We start from the raw sequence: 15,334 nt of genomic DNA, 5'->3' as shown, positions 1-15,334 counted from the left end.
ATGGAGAGTTCGAGCACTCATTTTTGCTGTTACCCTGTCCTCTGATTATTTTCCTGTATTTCAGAAGTTATCTATGACATCGTTCTGCCGCTGCAGTACCGTTACATATAAAACGAGACAACTTTGCTCTTATCAGAAAACTCCTGATATTTTTTCATAGTAAGCTGAAATAACAATCCTATAATCAAATTTCAATACCCTTTGTATTTTGTCTTGCCTCCTAATGAATAAAACACCTCAGGATGTGTCTTAACCCGACCACATGAGTCAGGACTTCCCTCCAGGACATCAACCTGACTCAAAGTCAGAATAAACATCTGTCCGTGTCGGAGGAAATGTTTGGTACTACCATCATAATAGACTACAAGACTCAACAACTGTGGCTATTAAAGGAACACTTCCTTTTTTTGCAAATAGGCTCAGTCTCGAAGATTCCCCCCAAAGTTAATAAGTTGATTTTTACTGTTTGTAATCTTATCAGCCGTTCTCTGGGTCTAGTGATAGCACTTTTAGCATAAACAGCATAGATCATTGAGGATCGATTAGAGCAGTAGCATTGTGTTTCAAATATGACCAAGAGCTTCAATAGGTTTTCATATTGAAAACTTGAGTCTTCTGTAGTTACATACATTACACTAAGACTGCGGAAGTAAAGGAAAAAGGAAGATTTTCTGGAGTCAGTATGACTAGGAACTAAACTCTCATTCTGGCGTAATAACTGTGGAAAATAGTCCTAGCTTGCAAGGCACGCTCCTGTTTTCATGCACTCAATGCAAATAATGCAAATATTTAATGCAAATAAATAATTTTTCATACCAAATAATAATAATCCTAATAATATTGCGGTATGTAATGTAAATAAAATAATATTTTTAATTATAAACAAAATTTAATTCAGCTAAAAAGAGCAGTTAGAGTGTATTTTACTCTATAAAGTTAGAACTATTTGTTGGCCTGAACCTATCTATATAAAACAGCCACAATGACTGACCTATGATAAGCAGCACACAGAAACACATATCCATCTGTAGTGACATAGCAAGTATACAATATAATTGTGTACTGAAAAGTAGTCGTACGTTGGAATCTGCCTTTTATCAAACTCCTGCTCTCCTTTTCTATCACATACCAGATCAGAAATGTATTTTCATATAAAATTTAGTAAATATTTGAAGAAAATAAAAGGCTCACTTAATAAAGTAATATGCACTACAGTACCAAAGTATAAGTATCTAAGACATGCTACTATTTGAGTGTAGCTGGGATTTGCAGCATTATGTGCATTTAGTGCAGCCTAGAATATATATGAATGAATAAAACTTTATATAGCGCTTTATTTTTGTATTGCATTTTAAAGCCCTTTACAGTCATGTGAGAGTCTCTTAACCACCACCAGTGTACAGAATCACCTGAGTCAATGCCAACAGTGCACTCACCATACACCAGCTACGGATGAAAGAAAGAGGAGAGAGATGGGAAGCCAATCTAGTGATGGGGATTATTGGGATTCACGCAAGGGCCAGTGGAGGAATATGACCAGGACACAGGGTTATACTAAGTATGAACACAGAGAGTCATTAAAATCCACTTTTTCAATTAGTGTAACTGCAAAAATATAATTGTTCAGATAAAGACGAAGCTCAGTGTTGATTCAGTTCAAGTCCAAATATATGCTCCAAAGTTTATAATTTTGGAAATGAGTTAGTTTGGCAATGTGCATTTTTACCATAGGCCTTATTAAACAAGCCTTAGTAAAAACAATGGTAGAGCACATTTGGCAGTGGCGGCTGAGCTAGATTAAATTTATTTGTCACAGTCAAACATACTACTCTAAGAAACATTTTGTTGTATATACGTTTTCAAACACTACTCTAAACATTAGTAGGCAGTATACACTGCTGCTGGTCAGTAGCATATATGTCATTTGAACACTGTCAGAGACTGCAGCAAAGCAAACAGGAAGAGCTTTTACAGGACAGAAACAACGTGGCGCCTCCTCTCACAAATCAATCCTTTTTTTGCCTCAGAGGCAGGAGACATTAATCCTTTTCTGAATAAACAATGATGGTAGTTGTATCCCCGTATTATATCTAGTGATTTATTGACAAATGGTAAGGTAAGGGTTAGGAGTATGCTCAAATTTGTAAATAGCGTAATGTAAATTAAACTATTTGTGACTGTTTACAAAAAAAACAACATATGCAATATTAGCAATTTATAATCTAATCATAGTAATGAAATTCCCAGTATCATGGCATACTGATGCAAAGTTTCTTATTCAAAGCAATGGAGACCTGCACATTGACAAAATTACACTAAAGAAGTGCCCAAAGAGGTCCTGATCATCAGCAATAGGTGTAAAAGGGAATGAGAATGCTTGAGTAGTAGGGCAGTATTCACATATGTGTAGCAAGGTGGAGGCTAAGATTGCAAAGGAGGAGAAGACTTATTTAGTTTTGTTTTGTTAGTTTAAAATTACTGGGCGACAAATTGAAATATGCTGGGACATAATGGCACCTGCAAAAGGACACAGTTCGTTGCCAAAGACAGGTTCAGGTAGAAAATATAGTTGGAATATACAACCAAAATAATTTATTCAAAGTAACCCTGTCAATCAGAAATCACGTCACAGAACTGGACCTGTAAATTCTATTTCACACTTAAAATCTGAGATGACTTGAATAACTTTGTTGGGTAAATAATAGCACTATAATAATAATAATAATTATGAAGGTGATTTTGTTAAAAGATTTAATGTATGATTGCTGTTACAGTATGTAAGATGTTTTTTAGGAGCTTTTTTAGGTAGGATCTTTTAAGTAGTAACTATAAACCAGAAGCAAGTACTTCTTGCCTTATGAATTTAGTATTTAACTAGGGCGAATGTGGCATGATCCAGGAATAACCGATGTATAGCAACAGTCAAATCAAATCAGCCTTAATCCTCTTAAATAGGAGCCATGTCCCATGTCCATCCATTTACTATTTTTTCTTAAACAAGAGTAAATTTATTAAGCCAGGAAAGCAGCATTTTTTTTAGAAAGATAAAATTTTCATAGTCAAATAGTAAAGACACAATATATAATGATAGATCACCTGTACCTTTTCAAAGTTAAAACCAAAACAAATATCAAAATTATTTGCATTTAAGGAATAAACTTCAGGCACACCAACTTTACAGAAATATGCGAATATGTAATTCAGTATATTTGTTAATTACTAATCTCAAGTAATCGATAACTTGGATAGGGGCTAAATTAATCAGGAATATCTTTTGAGCTTCCAAATATTGCCACTTTAATTGATCTTTGTTTGAAGCAGTTAAGACTTGACACTGAGCAGAATCAAAAAAAAGGTGCATTGAGGCCACCTTCGACAGCTGGGTGTGAATCATTGATGGTATAGGATGAGGCAAGACTGCTGAATAGAATAATAATAATAATAATAATAATAATAATAATAAATAAGCTTTAAGGAGGGGCATGGGCATCTTATGCGCTTAGACATGCTAGACAGGGTGTTTCTGTGTCTAGCGTAAGGACGCCTACATCCTCCTTGGAGGCTGATGATTGGGGATATCCATTTCCTTGTAACTAGTTCCTTTATTTTTCTAATTTATCTGTGTTAAAACATTTTGACTGTTTCATTGTTTTCTTGATCCTCCATTGTTTTGCTTCCCAGAGGGGGAAAACAAAGAAGCGTGGAAGGTCTAAAAAGTGATGTGAAAAGCTGCTCCAGTGCTGATTGAATAGAGTATGTTTGGCTCAGTGCATGAGAAAAAAAAATACAAATAATTAGAAACTGCCTTTATAGAAATGTACTGAAATTGTTACTATTGTTCTTATACTAGCTGTATATGTAAGGCAAAATTTCCAAATTAACCAGCAGAATATTTCATTTAACTTTAAAATAAGTGTTTTCTAGGTGGGGCTGCCTAAGGAAATGCACTGTTGATATTACAGTGTGATATTACAGTGAGTGACAAAATGGTCAGCTTTATTCACATGACAGTCGAAGACTTTATCCCCAATTTTAAACATCATTACTTTAAACACTCATCATATGGGAAAAGTAGAGTAGTTTTAAACACATTATAATCTGATTTTCACTTTTAGTAAAAATGAATCATTTTTAATTCATTAAAGTAATCATATGTTAGTAGGAGTGATCTTTACAAAAATAGCATCATGAGGCATTTAAGGGACAGATAAACGAGAGTAAAGCTGTCAATCTCATTTTTGATGATGACAGGGCCTGATGGATGTTTTCATTGCTGTAGTGACACGCCGCCATTTGCCACACATCCAGAATATAAACCCCAACGCCCTGAAAAGCCCATCGCACTCCTGTCCAACTGTAGAGAATACCAGTCACTGCCAAAATATCCTAATATTAAACACAGAGAAAGCCAACATCAACCCTAAACCTTTCTTTGTGGCGTGGAAACACATGATATTGTATATGCTTACCTTTATAGCCACAGTGTTGACAGTCTTGATTATGACGGGGTAGTGGTCAGGAGACCGCTGTAACAACGCTTAGAACAGCTTCACGGATCCTCAACACTCCCATGCCCAAAGAAATCCAGAGGGTAAGTGGTGAAATGGGGCCCCAGATTGAACATAATGACAGTGTGGGGTCCTCCAGCCAGATCATCGATCTCATTACTGATATAGTGCAGATCAGCAAGTGCTGTTTTTAGAGGTACGGGAGGGGAACACCGTGGAGCCCTCCAGTGTAGGTCAATGTTGTTCTCCACATCCACTGCTAAAAGCGGCTCCTGACTTATACTGACATGCAGGTTCATCTGCTTCAGGGCTAAAAACAAAAACTGAGTGACCGCAACAAACATGATCCCAAAATTGCATTGGATATATAATATAAAAATTAATCTCACTTGGTACTGTTTTCTACAAGGAACTCAAACCACTGTCTCATAGTGGAGTCTCCCATCATGTAGATGTGTTTGTTTTTCAGGCACTTCTGCTGTCGCTCTGAGGTGTAAAATGCTGAGTGCTACAGACAAAAGACGCCCACACATCATTCAGGTAAAATCCGGCTGGAACTGGAGTGTGTATACCAGGATGACATTTTTCTGTTACATCTGGAAGTTAAATAAATAAAGCCTGTAACGCCTGTAATGTAAAAATCTATGAGTTTGCCAATATTTGCCTAAACTATAGTTATTGGAAACAAATTATTATTTTTTAAGGCATATTTCCCCAGAATGTCTGTATTGTACTATTTATCTGGTTTAAAACTATTGTGCAAATATACCAATAGTTTCATTTCCATGAATTGTGATGATGCTGTTATCTCCATTGACACTTTTGTTAGTTTGTGTCCTGCCAAAGAGAACATGTTTGTCTGTCATATTCCCTTCCATCAATGCATTAAATAAATGAACAAATAAAATAAGTAAAGTAATCAAGAACTTTTATTCTCACATTAGCATCTTCTCTTGATTAGTCAGACGGTTTCTATAACCGCCATGGAGTGGTACACAAGGGCACCACATGGCAGAGATTTGGGCCTCTGGCAGCGCCATGTTTCTCCGGCAAAGCGGGATCGTTGTATTCTACAGCAACAGTCTTTGGTTCCCATGCTTTCCAGTCCATTCTTGTCCCACTTCATTACAGTTCACCATTTCACTCAACCTGGACTTATCTGGTCCTGGTCCCCTCATAATATCCATTAAAGTACACTGCTTCTGTCAGAGTCAGTATCTCTGTGACGCTTTAGGACTCTGGTACAGCTTCACTGGAGTGAATTAGACGCACAGCTACCTGAGCCTCACCGACCTACCGGCAGGAGAAAAACTAACAGAGTAGGAACCGCTGAGTAGATCCACCACCTCCCAAAAACACTGGCCTGTAACAGAAAAAAACAGTGAGAGAACTTTTTCTCTGACCCAGGTACATATGTTGATGTACAACAGGTTAGTATTTCTATTAAAATATTGTGTATCACAATCACTGACCTTTGATCAGACGAGAACAGCTTGGCTTGAAAAAAGTCACCTATAACTCTTAGATTTATTACCAAAGTCCCTTTTGTTTGCACTGTAACAATAAGCTCCTCACCAATTTGGTAGCTCTCTTCAGGTTCTCTATGATGAATGTGGTGTGAGCTGACTAGTACTCATGGACACATCTGTGATTGGTCTGTCAGGCTCTGCCCAGTAAACAGCCTGTTGTAACCCATTTAAACCTATTCCTAATTCAGAGTAAAAAGAGTTTATTAGTGACTGAGACTGAGACCTATTAGTTACAGAAACTTGTAAGAGAACCTGAGTTTGAAGATTTGTGGCCTTCTGCACTGTGCTGAGACAGAAATCTGGGTGAAGGGGCGCTTTTTCTTTCATTTCCCATATAAAAACATATAGCCTACTTAATACACAATAGTCAGCATATTTGATTTAATTTTACTCATTTTATTGTTACTAAACATCCAGTCATCATTTCATTCTAGATCAAATTTAGGCATGTTGGCATTTTGTTTCAGAATGTGACATATTTCAGTGAGAAACAGAATATTGAATGAGGAATTTTGTTCTACTTTGAATTGATTGATGTAGTAAAGTAGGTGTTTCATTTGGAAAGAACTTATGTTAGTTTATGCCCAAACCTGCAAACGGATGTCTCAGAGGATATGAGCATTTTCTAATTACATTTTCCTGTAATTAAAGATTACAAAAGCAAACCAAGTTCTTTCTGGATTTTTTTTGCACAAATGAATTGTTCACCACGGAAATAGTAAGCTAAGAAAATAAATATATTCAATTTTGATTTCATGGGGACTTTAATGTTTATTTTGTATTAATATGGCTGTCAAATTAATGCATTTATTGAGTGATTTTTTCACTGATACCCATGAGTGAACTAAGCGGCTGCTTAGGCCCCCAAGAGTACCTCCTACATAAAATGACATTTTATTTTATTTAATTAGTGATATATAATGCATAAATATACTTCATTTTTTATATAGTCTAAGTAGGTTATATTGTGCCTTACAGCATTTAGCAAGCAAATTAATGCAAAAGTATTCTGAAATAACTTTGTAAATTAATAAAACATGTAATTGTTAAGTCCATTTTTTGCTTTTGTATGTGGAGCAGTACGTGAGTCTTCGTACATCTGTTGTTATCAGCTTTGTTTCTGTGTATTTATTCTCTCTGACACTCTTTCCTTTTTTTATTATTTCCTGTCTTTTTTTAGCACCCATTCTCCAGGGTATATCGAGGTGTGAGAAGCAAGAAGGGTCAGAACTTGACGACATGAAAGCTCTTAAGGAGCACTTTCTATCGCCAAAGTACTGTCATACATTCATCCATTTGTATTATAAGACAAGCAAACAAAGTTTTTTCTGATTTGCACAAATGAATTGTTCACTACGAAAATAGCTAGCTAAGAAAATAAATATATTCAATTTTGATTTCATGGGGACTTTAATGTTTATTTTGTAGTAATATGGCTGTCAAATTTAATGCTGTCACGAGTGTGGTTTGCATAGAGAGAGCACTCAACGAGGAAAAATAAACTTAATTTTAATCTTCTAGGAAACGAAAATAAACACTACAGTTACAGGCTGACAGACAGGACAACAAAAAGGAGTCCACATGTGTGACAAATGCGCTCATTGAGTGATTTTTTTTTACTGATACCCATGAGCGAACTAAGCGGCTCCTTAGGCCCTCAAGAGTGGCCTTCATAAAGTGACATTTGTTTTATTTCATTTATTTAATTTGTAATATATAATACCTATGGGCAATGGTAATTATACAAATATTAAAAAATTGTACATATTAAAGGGTTAAATTCACCATGTTTTGGGGGTGGAGGAGGGATAAATTCGACATGGGGTTTTGTGTCAGCCAGGGTGCGCTTTTTAAAACCATCGTTAGCTAACTATGATCAATCTTGTTATTTCTATTGAACTCTATTGGTAGCGACGTGAACTTGCGCCATAGTTGCTGTTGGGAAACGCACTTTCTGATCAGATCAGAGCACAAAGTTAATTAGCACAACCTACTTAGGTATACTTTTGTTTTAGCTAAGAACATCAAACATCAGCAAATGGACATTTTAAAATAATGTATCATTTTACTTTAAAAGTAACTTTCTAGTAACTGGGTCTATAATTCTGTAATAAAAATAAGCTTCTGTTTCATAAACTGATAACAGCTTAACAATATTTACCTCAGCCTAACTTTTGTTTGCTATTATATTCCATTATAATCGCATCGCGGCATCAATCTGTTTCTAGCTAGAAATAGATCGATATACGCTTGTTTTGCAGATGCTCTTCGCTGTTTAATATTTAGCACAAAAACATAAATCTCGTGAACAAAATTACAATTTTGAATAATATTTATGTTCTGTAAATGCATTGTCTGCTGGTTTATTTGGCTACTTTTCAGTACACCAACATCTTAACCCGGATTTTGTCTAAACTAAGGTTTTGCCAGTCATTACTTATTCTTTATTTTGTTTTGTTTTAGTTGTCACTGCTAAAAATTAGTAGTTGTTTGCACTATTCAGACGACTAATTGCCTGCACTGATCAGTTAAGTAGACATCACTCGCATTTTTACGCTTTTAAAGAGTGATGGGAGGGGCTTTTGAAGCAGAGATCAGCGGCTTCCTGAAAAAGCAACAATCCAAGTCATCTCTGTAATTGAGCTATTCTTGTTTTAGCATCTGTAGAAAGCTTTAGATGACAGCCACAGTACGGCAGATACCGAAATCTTCTTCACAATCGCCTCAGGAGCGATTTAACACAGTGGCCAGAGCAATTTGAAGTCCCAAATTTCTTTGATGTCGTGGTATAGACTCAGACAAGCAAATCTGTATCTTAGGATGGAACACTTTATAGTAACAAAAGATCTTAAAAAACGAGGTCCTTGAGATATTGGGAGAGAGTATTGCTTCACAGCATATCCAAACAATGCTCAGTTTGAAAAAGCTGCAGCAGCACTGATAAACAAGCATCCTTGTCTCCAAGAGAAAGGCCCAACCAGTAGCTGCAGTGGTCGGAAGAACAGTCGGGGTGTGTTAGTGATAGTAAATATAACATGGCTAATAAAAAAAGGCAGGTCAAAGCTCAGATTCGGACGGTCGGGGATGCCCGCAAGTCTTGATGTTGCAGTAAATTGTGGAATTGCAAGAAGATGCTGCAGAGCCTGCCATAAGTCAGATGGTGGAGCGCTGGCCTTCCCTTTTACGGAGGATCAGGTGTGTTCAAGAGGCTTATAACTCATCAAGGTTTCTAGTTATTTGATTCAGTGTCATTTACAGTCTCATCCTGATGACTTTCTTCAGATTAACACAATTTTTGGTCCATATAATGCAAATTAACAAGACACCTATTTTATATGGATTTTGTATGAATAACAAATTGTTCGATTTCATTATTTTATCTACATCTTGGACGGCATACGGGTGTGTAAATGTAATGCTCTCTATTCTGTACTCTTATTTTGCAGGTGTTCATGGAGTTTAACAGGATTGTGGGAAAGAACCTCAAGCATGAATTCTATGAAAGCATTGATCAACACAGTCTTCATCTAATTGAGATCTTTCGATCTAAGAGAGGGAATGTCGGACAGCTGTTGACACAGCTTTAAAACAATCCAAGGTTGGTCCATTGTACACTTGTATTATAAAAAAAAAATAATCCTCCTTGTTGAGCATGAAGGTGCTGTGACTCCATCTTCTCTGCATCTCAGTCCAGCCTCATTCAAGATTGTCATTGAGGGAGAAGTTGTGATGGAAAGCATTAAAGACTTGTCAAAAGCAATGTGTATTCTTTTTGGACTTACATATGCACTGCATCTCAACTATCCCAAATCGATGAAGAACACATTCCAATTCATCCAACAAGTACTTCTCACGTTCGGGCACACTGACTTAAAGCCCAAGTTACAAGCATAAAAAAAAAGCAGCTTGCAATTTAATCTTGACAGGAATGGCCGTTGTTCTTGTATTGTTCTTGAGTTGCACAATTAATCTCTGAAGAGATTATCTTGTTCAAAATGTCCTGTCATTGCAGTAAGTGATGTAAAGTTTAACAGTGTTTTGTGTTTAAAATTCAAAGTGGTCATCCTTAAGCTTTAGAGACTTGATTAAAACTCGAGTTTTAATGCTTATCCAGTCTAGTCATTCAGAAGGATATGGCATATTGTTGAATACTATGTGTTCCTGTTACTGTAAGCCATTTGCACAGGTGTTAACAAACAACATCGTGTTACCTGTTTTTATGAGCAATAAAAACATTGAAATGCTGTTATTATTTCTTAAATTAACTAGTACAATTTCTTAATTATAAGGCTTTATGTAAATATAAAATGTGTCAATACCTGAAATTAATGTAATAATTTTTTTAAATAAAATGTACCTACAAAAAGTAATATGAACTAATGATTTTTAGTAAAGACTACTAATGCGAACCTGGTTTCTCTACTGCACCCACTAACATTTGGTTTATACAGCTTAACCTGTTTAGTTTTAGCCAGTGTAAAATCTAATCTTGTTTAATGCAACGGGTTTCAAGAAATTTCTAGCAAAGTCAACTAATTTGGGGATACTTGACATGCATTAAGTGGTTGCACCTCATGTACTAGCTGCTGTTGGCGTTCTTAATGTTAGTCGCTGCTCTTGGCTGAATTCCTGTTGTAGATTCATCAAGAATGAGTCCGTTTCGTTTATAAAGTGAAAATTATGCAATGCTATTTTACATATGATTATTCTGTTACCTAAACTTGAAAAAGCTTAAATCATTGTTTAGTTTGTGTCTATTTTCTGTTTATAATTGCACTTATGTACTATTTGTACAAACGGGTCCCACAGAAGCAACTTGCACTGGGGGCCCCACAAACCTCAGCTACGGCCCTGCTCATTTATCAAGCCCCGCTTAATATAGAACTATGAGAGAGGGCTGGTAATAAGTCACTTTGAGCATAAACAGGAACCTAAATTTTGTCTCAGACAAAGAAATAATAATTTGGCCTCATGATGTGTACGCTGGAAAAAATGCATAATCGTAGGACCAAAATGCTGTAAATTTGATTTAGAAAACTAATAGCAGCCATAAAAAGATCTTTTAAAGAACTCACCAGAAAACACACCAGTAGACAGAGCCCAGAAAAAAGTTTCCATAAACAGGATCTTTCTCTATGGACTGTAAAAGCAATTAAAACAAAGACTAAGCATTTGTACAAACTATTTACAAGATTATTTTACGGATGTTAAATGTTAAAAAATATATTGGGTTTACATGATTTCAGTCAGTAAACCTTTGGTGTCAGGTGAAGTTACTATTTATTTATTTTTATACTATGAGTATTATTTATTTTTATACTATGAGTGTTATTTGCTTTTATCCTGTATAATATAGTGAGAATTCAACTGCAATTCTGTGTTCAGTATTATTTGTATTATCACCTACTTAACAGAGGAAAAAGGCTGGTTTGTCATTTGACTTTTTATTCAGTAATTGTCTGCTATATTAGGGTCAAAGTGAGACAACCATAAATTAGTATTTTACAATAATGACACTTATATATTAATGAGGAGGATATTAAATCATATTGTGTAAAAGTTTAGCCAGATTATAGTAAGCCTCTAACAACTGAAGGAACAAACTAAAAGTTTTCTGTTATAGGATGTTGACTGATGCGTCAAATGTTATGCAGCTAAATAAACTTCATTTTTATATAGCCTAAGCAGGTTATATTGTGCCTTACAGTGTTTAGCAAGCAAATTACATGCAATAAAAAGTATTCTGAAATAACTTACTGTGTTGGGGCATGTTTATTAAAACATGTAATTAAGTCCATTTTTAGCTTTTTGTATATGTAGCAGCATGTCTCCGTACATCTGTTTTTATCAGCTTTGTTTCTGTCTATTTATTCTCTCTCTCTCTGACACTCCTTCCTCCTTTTTTCCGTTAACTCTTTTTTTTTTTTTTTAGCTGTCCCAGTCATTTTCAGAACAGGAAGGGCGTGACTTGACATGAAAGCTCTGAAGGCGCTCTTTCTACCGTCAAAAATAGTCTTACAGTCATACGCATTTGTATCATAAGGAAATGAAATGAGCACACAAAGTTATTTTTGTTTGCTATGACACTCGTGTAAAGTTAGTTAGAAGCTATTTAAGTCTTTGTGGTTTTCTCCCCTCGGTATGTACTGCTAATTCAAGCAACTGAAGTAATGGCTAACAGTACAACCTTTTCCGTGAAGCGTCAGCTCTTCTAATGTATAAATAACTAATCATTTTATTGGAGAGGAGTTTTTGGTTTCGTAAGTAAAAAAAAAAAAAAAACGTAAAAATTTAAAGCGAAAACTGTGTTTTAAAGCATCTACTGCAGATTTACCAGTAAAATCATTACAAGAATATACACTATTGATGGTAAATCTTTTATTTATCTATTAGCGAGATTATATTGACTGGGCTGTTTTAAATCATATGTAAGGAAGTGTCTTGAATCTTGTCATTGACAACAGTCCCACCTGTCGGCCGAAACTGGTACAGCTGTCTATTCATATACCAGACCCATGAAAAGAGCGCAGCTGAGTTAGTGAAAAGACATTCATGGTTCAGTAGAAATAGAGATCTGTCACAATTCTGTCTTCATTATGTGTAGAAAAAGTGCGTCTTTATTCAACATGCCATAAAACCAGCCAATCAGAGACTAAGCTGCTAAATTCTGATTGGCTGCTTGAATTTTCTGCATTAATCCCCGTGCAGCTTTGACCAACTATTGCTTTATTTTGGCAGATGATGAAGCTGATTAGTTTTTTGTCACATTTAACTCTTATATTAACATTTATACTAACATTTGAAGTATTTAACATGACAGGTTTTCTGGTGTGCAAAACAGTCCTTAACTTAGTTAAAGGAATTCCTTCAATTATTAACGTTACTGTGGCAGCCGACATCATCACAGCTTAACCCTCTGTAAATATTTAGACTTCACGTTAGTTAGACTGAATTAAAACTTTTCATGGATTAACATGGGTTTCTATGTAGAAACAACTTCAACCACCGCAAAAGTAATAAAAAAGACCATGCAAACGGATGTCATCAGAGAAGACCCTTTGTTTCAGAGGATATGAGCATTTTCTGGTTTGGATTCAAGATTAGAAAAAGCAAACCAAGTTCTTTCTGGATTTTTTTTGCACAAATGAATTGTTCACCATGGAAATAGTAAGCTAAGAAAATAAATATATTCAATTTTGATTTCATGGGGACTTTAATGTTTATTTTGTAGTAATATGGCTTTCAAATTTAATGCATTTATTGAGTGATTTTTTTACTGATACCCATGAGTGAACTAAGCGGCTGCTTAGGGCCCCCAAGAGTACCCTACATAAAATGACATTTTATTTTATTTATTTAATTAGTGATATATAATGCGGCTAAATAAACTTCATTTTTATATAGTCTAAGTTGGTTATATTGTGCCTTACAGCATTTAGCAAGCAAATTAAATGCAAAAGTATTCTGAAATAACTTACAGTGTTGGGGCATGTCCACTTTTAGCTTTTTGTATATGTAGCAGCATGTCTCCGTACATCTGTTTTTATCAGCTTTGTTTCTGTGTATTTATTCTCTCTCTCTCTCTGACACGCCTTCCCCCTTTTTTCCTGTTAACTCTTTTTTTTTTAGCTGTCCCACCATTTTCAGTAGCAAGAAGCGGCGTAACTTGACAAAATGAAAGCTCTTAAGGAGCTCTTTCTACTGTCATACATTCATCCATGAGTGTACACATTTGTATTATAAGAAAATGAAATGAGCACACAAAGTGAGATAAAACGTAGCATTTTCTGCTATACTACTTATTGCAAGTGGTAATTATCTGCACTTCAGTATCGAAGTACATTATAAAACAATACAACTTGAGTGTAAATGTTCATATTAATTAAAATGATTAAATAGATGCCATGGTTGACACCCTTATTGGGACAATAACTACCCTAACCCTACCCAACACTTTTATTTATTTTATTTTTTTTTAATTTTTGATTATTTCACTAATTTGTATTAAAAGGAAATGAAATGAGATAAATATTCTTGAATCAGAGGTAAAAGAGGATGTGGTGAACTAATTCTTTTATATAGCCTACAAAAACAGTATTTTACTACACTTTGGACTGTCGCAGTGACAGTCTTTTTGCAGTAAAAGATTTTGATCACGGGCCTTTTTCAACAGAATAATGTGGGACAAGATGGCGGACAGCAGTAGCCACACAATATTCACATTCTGATTGGTCAGATCGCCTGCAATCAAGCTCTTAGCGAGTCTGCCATTAGAGTTCAATTCCCTTTTCCTTTACAACTGTATGAAACCGATTCTCTCAGGCAAATGGGCGAAGAGCCCCAGACGTGTCCATAAGAGTAAGAGTACAGCATATTTTTGTCAGCTCTGATCACTTCCCATAATGATTCAATTCTCTGAGCATTTTGTCGGCCGCTTTGGTCCAGTATTCAAACATTCCAGGTTCCAATCCTAGTTGTCTTTTTGCAGTGAATATCGTATCCATAATCAGGCATTGACACCCGAAAGAAATGTGCCTCTGGCCTTATGTAAATATGGGTGTAAACATTCTTGGATGATCAATTTTAAAACATTTGCTTTCAGTTTGATGTTAATATGATATCCAACCAGGAGAGGTCACTATAGTTTCTCAGAAAATAAGTGTTTTTGTTTGTGTGGGTTTTTTTTTTTAATCACACCACTGCGCAAATAATTGGGACACCAGAGTTGCACTTGCCTCACATTTTAAAAGTAAAATTCATTGTCAACGAAACATTTTTTTCCCAAATGCATGAAATGTTTTAACTAAGCTATGTTCTCAGGGTTTCCGTGGGAAAAAGTCTTCAGCTGATTTGTTTAATTCTTAAACTGAATTCTTTATCCGGAGCTGGGTGGTCTACAACGTCCCTGGAGTGGACAAACATTTTATGGTCCTACGTCTTTCACGGAGGATATAAATATAGATACATTTAGACCAATTAAAAGTTGTTGCTATCGGGATGTGAGGATATTTTCAACCAGCATAGCAAAATTTGGTGGGAGAATTCAAATGCGAATATCTAAGAAACAAGCATTTTATTAATGGCATTACTAAAAATACATACAGACAAAGGGCATAAAATAATAGCCTACATAAATGTGCCTTATTAATTAGTTTAGTTTCTCGTTGCCTTTGCTTCAGACAGCTGCACTCCCTGATGTGTTTAGTTACGAACAGGATTCTTGTAAATCACATGATCATGCTGTTTTTGCCAAGATTTCCTTTTCTCCTATGCTCTTCTCTCTTTTTTCTTACTCAG

At 35.5% G+C, this 15,334-nt stretch overlaps 1 pseudogene; it reads right to left on the bottom strand.

The window, feature by feature from the left end:
• Window positions 1-4,185: 4,185 nt before the first annotated feature.
• On the bottom strand, window positions 4,186-13,592 carry LOC122358678 (annotated as a pseudogene).
• Between the last annotated feature and the right edge of the window lie 1,742 nt (window positions 13,593-15,334).

This window comes from Puntigrus tetrazona, chromosome 15, assembly GCF_018831695.1.
Source record: "Puntigrus tetrazona isolate hp1 chromosome 15, ASM1883169v1, whole genome shotgun sequence".
Taxonomy (NCBI): domain Eukaryota; kingdom Metazoa; phylum Chordata; class Actinopteri; order Cypriniformes; family Cyprinidae; genus Puntigrus; species Puntigrus tetrazona.
The sequence above is the reverse complement of the archived record's forward strand: the minus strand, read 5'-3'. Positions and strand labels throughout refer to the sequence as shown.